Source organism: Quercus suber, unplaced genomic scaffold (genome assembly GCF_002906115.3).
Source record: "Quercus suber isolate HL8 unplaced genomic scaffold, Cork oak 2.0 scaffold_558, whole genome shotgun sequence".
NCBI lineage: Eukaryota > Viridiplantae > Streptophyta > Magnoliopsida > Fagales > Fagaceae > Quercus > Quercus suber.
The window spans coordinates 107,837-122,476 of NW_027070005.1; the positions used below are offsets into that span (position 1 = coordinate 107,837).

The following is a 14,640-nucleotide window of genomic DNA, read 5'->3' on the forward strand; positions in this document are numbered from 1 at the left end:
CACGCCCAGAATCAGAGTCCTATAAGGAAAGGATTCCGCAATCTACGCGCATAAGGATTCCTATAAGGAAAAGACTTCTACTCCAAGAAAGAAAGGTCCACCCTTTACTACTATAAAAGCCCCAATACCCTCATAGGTCGAGGTACGCATAATTAACCCCTCTCTAGCACTCTAGAGTTGAAAGAAGTTCTAACTTGACCTTCGGAGGGTATTTGGCCGGCACCACACCGGTGCTCTCTGCGAGGTCCTTTTCTTTTTTATTGTGCAGGTGTTGTTTTTGAGCGTACATGCGTCGTGCAACGCACTGGTGAAATTTTCAGCATCATCAGTTGGCGCCGTCTGTGGGGAACGCTTTTAAGTGACTAAGCCACACTCGTTTCCCGGATTAAAAGGGTTGCATGGTACTCACTCGCTCAATGGCAACTACTAATGACGTACAAGGAGAGGAACCACCCACGACTGCCCTTGAGAGGCAAGTTCAGACTCTCGGTGCCGCCGTGGAGCGTCTCACCAAACGGAACCTCGACTTGGAAGAACAACTGCGCCAGAAGGACACAGCACCAAATGGCCAGCCAGAAGATCAGGAAGGGACTAGCGCTCCAAACAGGAATCAGGAGAGACCCGAGGGCAGCCACGCCCCAAGCAGGCCGGAAAGGCAGCATGTGAGCATGCCATCCCTCGTGGATGCGACTCCACCACATATTGCCACCGAGATGCAAGCAATGAGGGAACAGATGGAGGTCATGATGAACGCCCTCAAGGGGAGAGTCTCTAGCAATCCTTATGCGCGTAGATTGCGGAATCCTTTCCTTATAGGACTCTGATTCTGGGCGTGGAACACAAGCAATCTCCCTAAAACCTATGCGTGGTGACCAAGTCATGGTCTGCGTGGAGTCGTCAGCTTCTAAGCCGTCAGCCTGCACTTCCCTTCAGCTTAGCGTCAGTTTCACACTTCGTTCAGCCCGTCGGTTTTGTCTTGGTTTTAGTCAGCATGCATTTTATTGTTCAGTTTACGTCACAACTTGACCCGTCAGCCAGAGCACAAGCTGACGGGTTAAGCTCATGGCGCCAGTCATAATTCTTCCATATCAGAGACATTCATGGTTCAAATTCACATCCCCTCATAAGATCGAGTTATCAAATAAAAAGACAAAAAAAACCTAAAATATGAAAGATGTCTCCCTATTTTATTTATTTATTTTCCTATCCAAAAAAAAAAAAAGGGATACATCTTTAATATTTTAGGTTTTTTTTTTTCTTTTTATTTGATAACTCGATCTTATGAGGGGATGTGAATTTGAACCATGAATGTCTCAATTAAAGACCACAAGTGCCAATTAAGTTACAGGAAATCAACATTTTGTAATATTTGATTTTTTTTTTTTTGCTAATGTTGGGTGGTACATTGGAATTTCCTTGTTGCACTGCTCATTGCTAGTTGATGAGATTAACTATTGAGGCAAAATTTTATGGGTTTGGTGATTCTTTTCATGACTTCTGCATCATTTTCACTGCTTCCTTGGACACCCCTCTAACCATTGGCCATTGGGTACTTTGGCCTTTTGTGTGCTCTTTATGTTTACAAACAGCTGGCTATTGAATTATTGATATACACTGGGTTTTGATGGCAAGGCAGATGGGTTTTTGAGTTTCAAAATTATGATGACTCTTTTTCTGGTTGGTACATGAAGTTATATAAAGAATTATTGAATTTCCTAGCTGGAATATCTCAGAAGTATTCAAGAATTCATATCATAATCATAGAAAATTTCAAGAATAAGGTTCCAAGCATTTTTTTTTTTTTTTGGACAGATCTAATTTGGAAAAGGAATGTCATACTAATCATGGAATGAATTATAATCTCAAAAATAAAAAATATCAAGAATATGGTTTCAATAATTTTTTTTATTTTTAAATTTATATAACTAGCCCTTAAATAAGGTTTTGGTTTTGCAAATAGCACAAAATGCTTAATACATATTTTGAACTAAAAATTAGGCAGGGGCTGCGCGAACGCAAGCCCCTACTTCCACAAATTATGACATAGGGTCCGTTTGGATTGAACTTATTGTTGCTGAAACTGAAAACTGAAAACTGAAAATACTGTAGCAAAATAATTTTTAAATGTGTAAATAGTACCGTGGGACCCATTTTTAATATTTTTTAGTGCGTGAACAGTGCCAAACAGTGCATGAACAGTATTTTTTGTCTCCTGGACAGTAAAATCATGTGATTTTACTGTTCACTTTCCGGGAAAAAAAATAAAAAAAATAAAAAAAACAGCAAAACGCAAAACGTGGACTCAGCAAAACGCTGAGTCCAAACGCACTCATAGGCTCTCCCACTTGGGGAAACCTTAGGCAAACACCCCTCCAAAGTGCAATGGAGATCATTTACCTAGGCCATGGACCTTCTTGATCACCCATTGACCCTGTCCAGGTAAGTATGTTGCTTAATTGTGCTTTTATCTTATTTATATGTCCAAGCGGCCCCTTCTTTTACATGTATTGCTGATGTGGGAGAAAGAAAAGTTTATAGTTCAAGTTTGTTCGATCATCAAAAAAAAAAAAAAAAGTTTGTCCGACATTGCTATAGACACTATGAATTTCACGATTTTTTTAAACATTTTAGGTGATAGATTCTAATTAGTGGAACATCACTTTCATATATGATTACCACTTATATTATTTTTATTATACACCAATTACAACTTGTTACTTTAGCAAGTGGAGAAAAAATATGTAATAATAATTGTTGTCTAACTTAATGTTAAAGTTTGGATGAATGAGGAAAATAATTATAACTTAGAATCCTAACATAATGGGGAATTGTGAAAGACCAAACTCACGGAATTGGAGATAAGCATTGGTTCATACATTAGACAAATAGATGAAATCTATTAAATACGTTCAGACGTTCTAACTTGGTGATCACATGGAATGGAAATCTAGTGGAATATGATTAGCCAGGCCCTTTATCATTGTAACTTGGAGAACATTGTAAAGGAATTTTCTGTTCATTATGTGATTAAACGTTTTTAATATAATCACATTCTACATACAGCTACCAACTTTGTGTATAGGCCATAGCAAAAGTGCAAAACCACTCCCCCACTCAAATGTTCCTCAGAGTTTATTGTATTTATATCCGTATAATGAAACATGCTAATATTAGCTATCTTTTCTCATTAGTGTACTAGAGTGGTTCTTATGATTGAAGCATTATCACTGGCAGAGATAACCTGTGTTCATGATCCGTGGTGCACAACACTTCCGTTGTAAAGGATTTAATACTAGGAAAACTATCAAACCCAAAATGCCTTCAAATGGTATAGAAACGTAATCAAGCGCTGAAGCTTGTATTAGGAGGCACATTGCCATCACAGGTTCTCTTTTTTTTTTTTTTTTTTTGATACGACACAGGTTCTCTTTTATAGGAATGGTAAAAGGAAATGCCGTTGTTTATACTTTAAAGGTTTAAAACTGTTAAATGTCAAAGCTTATTTAGGTTAAAATGATATAAAATTGTAATCACAGGCTACAATGTGCTTGGATTGGGCATCCTTAAATGAATTTTATAAAGTCAAAACTAAAAGAAAATTCAATTGTAGACCAATTTTGTGCCATGTGTCCACTTAAATTTTTTAATTTTTTGTATCAAGCGAGTTAATAAGTGCAAAATACTAATAAGAGTCCAATTAAACATTCTATCTTATTAAAATTTAGATTTAAAATGACCATATAACTAGAAATCAAGCACTATTCATTTTGCATTTAACACAATTGGTTCAACTATTCATTTTTGGGATAGATCCAGAGAAGTTGCACCTTGAGAGATCTTTGAGTGAAAAATACATGATTGTTACTGTAACTATTTAAATTTATACTAGCACTATTCATTTTGTATTTAATTTTTTATCATTTCTTTACATATCCCGAATTTCTGATGATAAAATAAGAAGATGGATAATAATTGTTGTGTGTGAAAAAAATTTATAACCAAATAATCGTGAGCATAACGCCAAACAAACACAAACTATATGAGAAAAACTTAGGGTTTGGGTTTTATTTGGGAAGAGGGGAAAATAAATAAATAACAAAATTATATAATATATTTTTTAATATATATTTTTAAATTTAGATATATATTAAATATAGGTAGGTCGGGTCGGGTTAGGTGGGTTTGTAAATCTCATGACCAAAACCTAACTCGATCCATTGTTAAAAAAAAAAAAAAAAAAATCATAACTCAACCCTATCCACCAACCCCGTGGGTTGGGTTAGGTTGGGTCGGGTTGGTTTTGGCAGGTTCACTGTACACCCCTATGCAAATATATTTTTAATATTTTCTTTACTCACATTGAAATGATTTGGGAGAGTAATAAAAAATCGATAAAAATAATATTTTAACAAAATTTAGTGTAAAATAGATGATTTAATGTGAGTATTTTTTGAAATTTATTATGTAAAATAGAAAAATAGGTTCTTATGTTAAAATAGAAAGAAATTTTTACACAAACTAATGCAAATGCTTTTATTATGTATACATTCCAAATGCGTTTACAAATGTTGGGAGGATGAAAATTGGTAAAAATATGGAAAATAAATGAAAGAATAGAGATCAAATCACTATTGTACCTTTTTAATTAAAAATAGAATGATGAAAAGTTGGGATCATATGATTTTTTTTTTTTTTTTAAATTCAATGTTATTTCTTTACTTTTTTTCACTCAAACCAAACAATAAAAAATCACAATTCTCTCCATTTTTCTTCCTTCTCACCTCAACCAACATAGCATAATGTTTTTTTTCCCCTTGATAAAAGTTCAAGATTTGCTATATTTTTTAACAATTGTTACATTTTTATTTTATTATCAATTAATTAAGAAGTTTGCAAGTTGGTAAATAAAATATGCATTCCTACACCTCTTTTTATGTGTTTTCTCCTTGGTAGTTGAGCTAAATAGGGAGACATCTTTCACATTTTAGGTTTTTTTTTTTTTTTTTGTCTTTTTATTTGATAACTCGATCTTATGAGGGAATGTGAATTTGAACTCTGAATGTCTCAATTAAATGCCACAAGTGCCAATTAAGTTAAAGGAAATCAACATTTTGTAATATTTGATTTTTTTTTTTTTTTTTGCTAATGTTGGGTGGGTACATTGGAATTTCCTTGTTGCACTGCTCATTGCTAGTTGATGAAATTAACTATTAAGGCAAAATTTTATGGGTTTGGTGATTCTTTTCATAACTTCTGCATCATTTTCACTGCTTCCTTGGACTCCCTTCAAACCATTGGCCATTGGGTACTTTGGCCTTTTGTGTGCTCTTTATGTTTACAAACAGCTGGCTATTGAATTATTGATATACACTGGGTTTTGATGGCAAGGCAGATGGGTTTTTGAGTTTCAAAATTATGATGACTCTTTTTCTGGTTGGTACATGAAGTTATATAAAGAATTATCGAATTTCCTAGCTGGAATATCTCATAAGTATTCAAGAATTCATATCATAATCATAGAAAATTTCAAGAATAAGGTTCCAAGCAATTTTTTTTTTTTTTTGACAGATCTAATTTGGAAAAGGAATGTCATACTAATCATGGAATGAATTATAATCTCAAAAATAAAAAATATCAAGAATATGGTTTCAATAATTTTTTAAAAAAAATTTATATAACTAGCCTTTAAAGAAGGTTTTGGTTTTGCATATAGCACAAAATGCTTAATACATATTTTGAACTAAAAATTAGGCAGGGGCTGCGCGAACGCAAGCCCCTACTTCCACAAATTATGACATAGGCTCTCCCCTTGGGGAGACCTTAGGCAAACACCCCTCCAAAGTGCAATGGAGATCATTTACCTAGGCCATGGACCTTCTTGATCACCCATTGACCCTGTCCAGGTAAGTATGTTGCTTAATCGTGCTTTTATCTTATTTATATGTCCAAGCGGCCCCTTCTCTCATATATATTGCTGATGTGGGAGAAAGAAAAGTTTATAGTTCAAGTTTGCTTGACATTGCTACAGACACTATGAATTTCACGATTTTTTTTTCACATTTTAGGTAACGAATTCTAATTAGTGGAACATCACTTTCATATGTGATTACCACTTATATTATTTTTATTATACACTAATTACAACTTGTCACTTTAGCAAGTGGAGAAAAAATAGGTAATAATAATTGTTGTCTAACACTATGGGGCATTGTGAAAGACCAAACTTACGGAATTGGAGATAAGCATTGGTTCATACATTAGACAAATAATGAAACATGCTAATATTAACTATCTTTTCTCATTAGTGTACTAGAGTGGTTCTTATGATTGAAGCATTATCACTGGCAGAGATAACTTGTGTTCATGATCCATTGTGCACAACACTTTCGTTGTAAGGGATTTAATACTAGTAAAACTATCAAACCCAAAATGCCTTCAAATGGTATAGAAATGTAATCAAGCGCTGAAGCTTGGATTAGGAGGCACATTGCCACCACAGGTTCTCTTTTATAGGAATGGTAAAAGGAAAAATTGCTGTTGTATACTTTAAAGGTTTATAACTGTTAAATGTCAAAGCTTATTTAGGTTAAAATGATATAAAATTGTAATCATAGGCTACAATGTGCTTGGATTGGGCATCCTTAAATGAATTTTATAAAGTCAAAACTAAGAGAAAATTTAATTAGATTATAAATTATATTTCAATTGAAGGCCAATTTTGTGTCATGTATCCACTTAAATTTTTTAATTTTGTGTCAAGTGAGTTAATGAGTGCAAAATACTAATAAGAGTCTAATTAAACATTCTATCTTATTAAAATTTAGATAAAAAATGACCTTATAACTAGAAATCAAGCACTATTCATTTTGCATTTAACACAATTGGTTCAACTATTCATTTTTGGGATAGATCCGGAGAAGTTGCACCATGAGAGATCTTAGAGTGAAAAATGCATGATTGTTACTGTAACTATGTAAATTTATACTAGCACTATTCATTTTGCATTTAATTTTTTTATCATTTCTTTATGTATCTAGGATTCCCGATGATAAAATAAGAAGATGGATAATAGTTGTTGTGTGTGAAAAAAATATTTTTAATTTAAAAAATTAAGTAAAATTGATATTTTAATGAAATGAATTGTAAAATTGTGTTAAATGAATAGCGCTAGTATAAATTTACATAGTTACAGTAACAATCATGTATTCTTCTTTCCGATAGATGCTTTTTGACTGTTCTTGAATCTTAACTTGAGGGTAAGTTAAGCCATAGGTTTGTAAGGCCTTTTGAAGTCTTGGAAAGGGTGGGCGAAGTTGCATATAAAATTGCCCTACCACCGGCCCTGTTAGGACTTCATAATGTTTTTCATGAGTCTATGTTAAGGAAATACATTCTTGACCCTTCACATGTATTGAGCTATGAGCCTCTTCAGATTAGAGATGATTTGTCATATGAAGAAATTTCAGTAGAGATTTTGGATCGCAAGGAACAGATGCTACGCAATAGAACCATATCTTAGGTGAAGGTGTTTTGGAAGAATCATTTGGTGAAAGAGGCGTCTTGGGAGCGTGAGGATAATATGTTGTCAAGATACCCAAACCTTTTTCAGGATCAAGGTACATAAAATTTCGAGGATGAAATTTTTATAAGGGGGGAAGAATGTAACATCGTAGCCCTTTAATCTAAAAAAAAAACATCTAAGGTCAAAATTTTAATTAGATCCCATGTGCCTCACCTACCCATTCACTACTACCACACATATCATCTCACCCTCTCACTCTCATGGCCGGTCAACATAGTGTCCTCTCCACTTTTTCTTTTTCATTTGCTCTCAAACACAACACACACACTCATCTCTCTCAAACTCCCTCACTCTCTCACCGGGTTCCACTCCACATCACTATCTCCACCATCATTTTTCTGACAAGATCACCATAAAAACTTCTTAGGAACCTTTGCATCTTCACATCTTTTATTTGAGGTAAAAATTTCTAATCTTTTTGGTGGTTTATATGCTTTTAATTTTCTAGAGACTTTCTTTATCTAAGCTTTGATAATGATACCCATGTGATTTATAAGCTTTGGAAGTGATATTCATGTGTTTATATGTATGGGTTTTGTCTTGGTGGATTTATTTGATGAGTGGGTTTATAATTTTTACAGTGGTGGCTATCTAAATGGTGAAGATTTGGGGGTTTTTGCCTTTTTAATGCAAAATAGATGGTGAATATAATTTTAATTGATTATTTGGAGCTAGTTAAAGATTTTAATTGTTTGTCTTAGAGAATATTATGATATTGGTGTCATGGGCCTCTTAATGATATTATATAAATCTTGTGGGAACAACTTATAAAGTGTTGAGGTTTTAATGTTACATGATTGTTACAGTAACAATCATGTAAACTTACATAGTTATAGTAACAAATATGTATTTTTCACTCTAAGATCTCTCATGGTGCAACTTCTCTAGATCTATCCCAAATTCCATGAATAGTGCTAGTATAAATTAACATAGTTACAGCAACAATCATGTATTTTTCATTCTGAGAAATGTATTCTTAGAGTGAAAAATACATAATTGTTGCTGAAACTGTGTAAATTTATGCTAGTACTATTCATTTTGCATTTATTTTTTTATTTTTTTTATCATTTCTTTATGTATCCCGAATTCCCGATGACAAAATAAGAAAATGGATAATAGTTGTTGTGTGTGAAAAAAAATTTAAAAATTTAAAAAATTAAGTAAAATTGATATTTTAATGAAATGAATTGTAAAATTGATAATCTGATGTGAGATTTTTGAAAAACGAGTATAAAAAATAGGTCTCTATGCTAAAATAGACATAATTTTTTGCATGAGTTGATGTGAATACTCTTACTATCCATATGCAAACATAATTTTAATACTTTCTTTACTCACATAGAAATGATTTGGAAGAGTAATAAAAATAATTTGATATGGGTGTTTTTCAAAATTTATTATGTAAAATAGAAAAATAGTTTCTTATATTAAAATAAAAAAGAAATTTTTACATGAATTAATGCAAATGCTCTTATTATGTATATATTCCACATGCGTTTTCAAATGTTGGGAGGATGAAAAATGAGAAAAAAAAAATATGAAAAATAAATGTGTTTTTTTACTATGTGTGTGTGTGTGTGTGTGTGTTTTTTTTTTTTTTTTTTTTTTTTTTTTTTTTTTTTTTCGCGTGAACAGTAAAATTACTGTGCAAGGGACATAAATTACTGTTCTCACGGTACTATTTACACATTTAAAAATTATTTTGCTACAGTATTTTCAGTTTTCAGTTTCAGCAACAATAAGTTTAATCCAAACGGACCCATAGGCTCTCCCACTTGGGAGACCTTAGGCAAACACCCCTCCAAAGTGCAATGGAGATCATTTACCTAGGCCATGGACCTCTTGATCACCCATTGACCCTGTCCAGGTAAGTATGTTGCTTAATCGTGCTTTTATCTTATTTATATGTCCAAGCGGCCCCTTCTCTTACATATATTGCTGATGTGGGAGAAAGAAAAGTTTATAGTTCAAGTTTGTTTGACATTGCTACAGACACTATGAATTTCACAATTTTTTTTTTCACATTTTAGGTGACGAATTCTAATTAGTGGAATATCACTTTCATATGTGATTACCACTTATATTATTTTTATTATACACCAATTACAACTTGTCACTTTAGCAAGTGGAGAAAAAATATGTAATAATAATTGTTGTCTAACTTAATGTTAAAGTTTGGATGAATGAGGAAAATAATTATAACTTAGAATCCTAACACAATGGGGCATTGTGAAAGAACAAACTTACGGAATTGGAGATAAGCATTGGTTCATACATTAGACAAATAGATGAAATCTATTAAATACGTTCAGAGGTTCTAACTTGGTGATCACATGGAATGGAAATCTAGTGGAATATGATTAGCCAGGCCCTTTATCATTGTAACTTGGAGAACATTGTAAAGGAATTTTCTGTTCCTTGTAAAACCTTTTAAATATAATCACATTCTACATACAGCCACCAACTTTGTGTATAGGCCCATAGCAAAAGTGCAAAACCACACCCACACTCAAATGTTCCTTTATTGTATTTATATCCGTAAAATGAAACATGCTAATATTAACTATCTTTTCTCATTAGTGTACTAGAGTGGTTCTTATGATTGAAGCATTATCACTGGCAGAGATAACTTGTGTTCATGATCCATGGTGCACAACATTTCCGTTGTAAAGGATTTAAGACTAGCAAAACTATCAAACCCAAAATGCCTTCAAATGGTATAGAAATGGAATCAAGCGCTGAAGCTTGGATAGCTTGGATTAGGAGGCACATTGCCACCACAGGCTCTCTTTTATAGGAATGGTAAAAGGAAAAATTGCTGTTGTTTATACTTTAAAGGTTTGAAATTGTTAAATGTCAAAGCTTATTTAGGTTAAAATGATATAAAATAGTAATCATAGACTACAATGTGCTTGGATTGGGCATATCCTTAAACGAATTTTATAAATTCAAAATTAAAAGAAAATTTAATTAAATTTTAAATTAGATTTCAACTGTGGACCAATTTTATGTCATGTGTTCACTTAAGTTTTTTAATTCTTTTAATGAGTGCAAAATACTAATAAAAGTCCAATTAAACATTCTATCTTATTAAAATTTAGATTAAAAATGACCATATAACTAGTAATCAAGCAAATTTAATAATCATTGGAAGTTTAACATATTTAAATTTAAAATAAAAATGGCCTTATAATTAGTATTAATCATGCAAATTCATAAGGGGAATTTTAACACGCGCTTTTTTTTATAGTCCATGAACCCTGGGAGAAGGTTCAGCTTTGGTCCTTCGTTTTAAAAAAATATTCTACCTTAAGCCCCAATAAAAAAAAATATATATACCATTTATGGAATGCCAATAAATTAAGACAAGACCAAAAAGTTCGACTAGAATTAGGCAGGGGCCGCGCGAACGCAGGCCCCCAGTGCAAGAAATAATGACGTAGGAGCTTCCGCTTGGGAAGACCTTAGGCGAGCACCCCTCCTTTAAGTGCAATGGAGGTCACCAACCTAGGCCATGAGCCTTTTTGATCACCCATTGACCCCGTCCAGGTAAGTATGTTCAACCGTCCCCCTTCCGCCTCATTTATCCAAAGCGTTGCCCTCTCCTCCCTTGTTTCTATTCGATGTGGTACTTCAAGTACAACTGCGAAACTGAACAAAACAAACATATTAAAGAAATTAAAAAAAATGGACCACTTGGTTGTCCTATTATTCGTGGTTCACATGGTCAAAAATCATAGGGGTGTTTAAAGAGTGAAATACAAAGCTCCACTTCTGCTTGCTGAATCAATATCTTCACTTAATTTTGAAACTACTCTCTAGCAATTATCTCTTGCATTCGTTCTTTTAAAGATGATTGAAGCAATTTGGATTGGTCAGCCTCTGCCTGGGGGAAAACTACCCTACTTGGTCAAGATTAATGCAGATGGGAATTGAGTGCTAAAAGCAAGCTTGGTTTCTTTGATGGAACTGTTACAGCTTCAATGGCAACTACACCAAGTCTTAAACAAGCTTGATTTATTTTTTTTTTTGGTAAACAGGAAATGACATTCAACTAAAAAGAGGGAACCAACTCAGGTCCAAGCCTGTTACAAGGGACACCGTGGAAATCAGCTTCAACAAAGGAAACCAAGTCCACAGGTGGAACAGAATGCATAATAAACTCTACATCTTGAGTATAACCAGAGTTCGCTAATCGATCCGCACATTTATTAGCCTCTCTAAAGATATGATTGATACGAACATGAGGAAGTTGGGAGATCAGGTACTTACAATCATCAAATAAAGGAGAAATAACTGAGTTGCTATACTTGGGATTCCTCAGTGCATCAGCAAGAGCCTTTGCGTCAATTTCAATGATAATGGCAGGGAGATTCATTTGCCGACAAACCATCAGACCATCCTGAAGCGCCCAAATTTCTGCCGTGAAGCTATTCACGTTGCCTAGCTTCATTAAACAAGCTTGATTTAGATGCAACAACATGATTTCTTCTTGGATCTTGAATTATGTTTCACCTCAGATTTCAGCAAGTATGATCTATAGGAGCACAACTTTTGTAGTCTGGAAAGGCCTTGAAGATAGGCTTTCTCATGCTAATGGACCATAAATACTTTCAATTAATTAATGTGTGACTCCACTCAAAAAATCTGATTGACTATAATTAAAAATTCAACTTTAACTATTATCTCTAGGCACTCATAAATTGGACGGTTAAGAAGACTTTTGTTAATGAGTTTCATCTTGCTTCCATTAAGAGGGAATCTATTGGGTCTCATTACATTGAAAAGTAACAAAAGCAAATAAACAAATACTTCTTCCACTGACTCATGTACGATTGTATTCAAAAAAATAAAAAACTCAACCTTAATTACTACCTTCACACATATCCTTTTTAAAAAGCATCAGATTGATTAAAAGTACTATAATTTTTTTATAGTATTGATAATGGGTTGATTATGTGATGCTTTTATTTTCATTTATTTTGTTAGAGCATTTTTTAAAATAACACTTTCGGAAATATGCAAACGAATCCGGAAAATTGTAACAATTTATTCAGAATCTATAATAATATATATATATATATATATATTATAATAAAAAAAATTAAAAAAAAAATCAAAGGAGTTTTGCCATTTGGTTCATCTCTTATGCTTGGGATCCTTCAGTATTTACACATCAACATTATTTTTTCATTAATTTTTTATCGTTTGTTTTGGGTTGACGATTCTCTCTCCCTATTCTTTATCTTTATCTGACAAAGGAGAAAGTACCTTGTATATATATATATATATATATAGTTTGGTTGTCAAATGTTTATGCAATTGGCGATTCCTTATTGACATTAATACTTTTTTTTTTTTATATATAGAATAAATTAGGATTAACTCTTTATTTATTTATTTAAACAGACAAAAATACATTTGTAATTCAAAAATAAAAAGTGAAGATTTAGAAAATTCGACATAAAAATAAGTTAAATACACTCCTATAAAATAACTAAACCATAGGCTGATAGGCACATCAAGTTTATAAACAAATGTGAAATTCATTAAAAAAAAAAAAAAAAAAGAACACTAGCTAGGAGAATTCTGAAATTGTAATCAATTCATGACACTTAGGTGTTGGATGTGAATCACAATTGGCTTAACAGAAATGAGTCTTTTCAGTAGAAAAGAAAACTTGGCATATGCAATGCAAGATAGGTACACACTACCCACTAGTACTACAACAAAAAAACATTCACTCGAATCGAAAGTCGAAATCCACAGAGAAACTCTGACTTGTAGGCCACGCATTAAACTTAGACCCACATTTCAATATCAAGGTTGGACTCAATCAACACCACCTTTGCATCTCTTCAACTTCAAGATCAAAACCACATTGAATCATTTGTTGGCAGTGAGACCCAACAATAACCACGTGTCAACCCTTCGCATGTTCTGGGTACGAACCCTCAAAAACACTCTCTTACATACATTATAATCATCTTCACCTTCATCTATTGAGGAATCACGAATGAAACACATAATTTGGCCCTCCCTAATAAGAAGACTTTTGTTAATGAGTTTCATCTTGCTTCCATTAAGAGGGAATCTATTGGGTCTCATTACATTGAAAAGTAACAAAAGCAAATAAACAAATACTTCTTCCACTGACTCATGTACGATTGTATTCAAAAAAATAAAAAACTCAACCTTAATTACTACCTTCACACATATCCTTTTTAAAAAGCATCAGATTGATTAAAAGTACTATAATTTTTTTATAGTATTGATAATGGGTTGATTATGTGATGCTTTTATTTTCATTTATTTTGTTAGAGCATTTTTTAAAATAACACTTTCGGAAATATGCAAACGAATCCGGAAAATTGTAACAATTTATTCAGAATCTATAATATATATATATATATATATATAATAAAAAAAATTAAAAAAAAATCAAAGGAGTTTTGCCATTTGGTTCATCTCTTATGCTTGGGATCCTTCAGTATTTACACATCAACATTATTTTTTCATTAATTTTTTATCGTTTGTTTTGGGTTGACGATTCTCTCTCCCTATTCTTTATCTTTATCTGACAAAGGAGAAAGTACCTTGTATATATATATATATATATATATATAGTTTGGTTGTCAAATGTTTATGCAATTGGCGATTCCTTATTGACATTAATACTTTTTTTTTTTTTATATATAGAATAAATTAGGATTAACTCTTTATTTATTTATTTAAACAGACAAAATACATTTGTAATTCAAAAATAAAAAGTGAAGATTTAGAAAATTCGACATAAAAATAAGTTAAATACACTCCTATAAAATAACTAAACCATAGGCTGATAGGCACATCAAGTTTATAAACAAATGTGAAATTCATTAAAAAAAAAAAAAAAAAAGAACACTAGCTAGGAGAATTCTGAAATTGTAATCAATTCATGACACTTAGGTGTTGGATGTGAATCACAATTGGCTTAACAGAAATGAGTCTTTTCAGTAGAAAAGAAAACTTGGCATATGCAATGCAAGATAGGTACACACTACCCACTAGTACTACAA

General features: G+C 32.5%; 2 non-coding genes and 2 pseudogenes across 2 annotated transcripts; all 4 read right to left on the reverse strand.

Annotated features, from left to right (window-relative positions):
• Positions 1-2,296: 2,296 nt before the first annotated feature.
• Positions 2,297-2,447, reverse strand: LOC112025793 (U1 spliceosomal RNA; annotated as a pseudogene).
• A 3,304-nt stretch (positions 2,448-5,751) lies between these two features.
• LOC111999734 (U1 spliceosomal RNA) lies at positions 5,752-5,911 on the reverse strand. Its single transcript, XR_002881639.2, has one exon. It is a non-coding gene; the product is annotated as a U1 spliceosomal RNA (small nuclear RNA).
• A 3,418-nt stretch (positions 5,912-9,329) lies between these two features.
• LOC111999731 (U1 spliceosomal RNA) lies at positions 9,330-9,457 on the reverse strand (annotated as a pseudogene).
• A 1,519-nt stretch (positions 9,458-10,976) lies between these two features.
• On the reverse strand, positions 10,977-11,139 carry LOC111999724 (U1 spliceosomal RNA). Its single transcript, XR_002881631.2, has one exon. It is a non-coding gene; the product is annotated as a U1 spliceosomal RNA (small nuclear RNA).
• Positions 11,140-14,640: the final 3,501 nt, after the last annotated feature.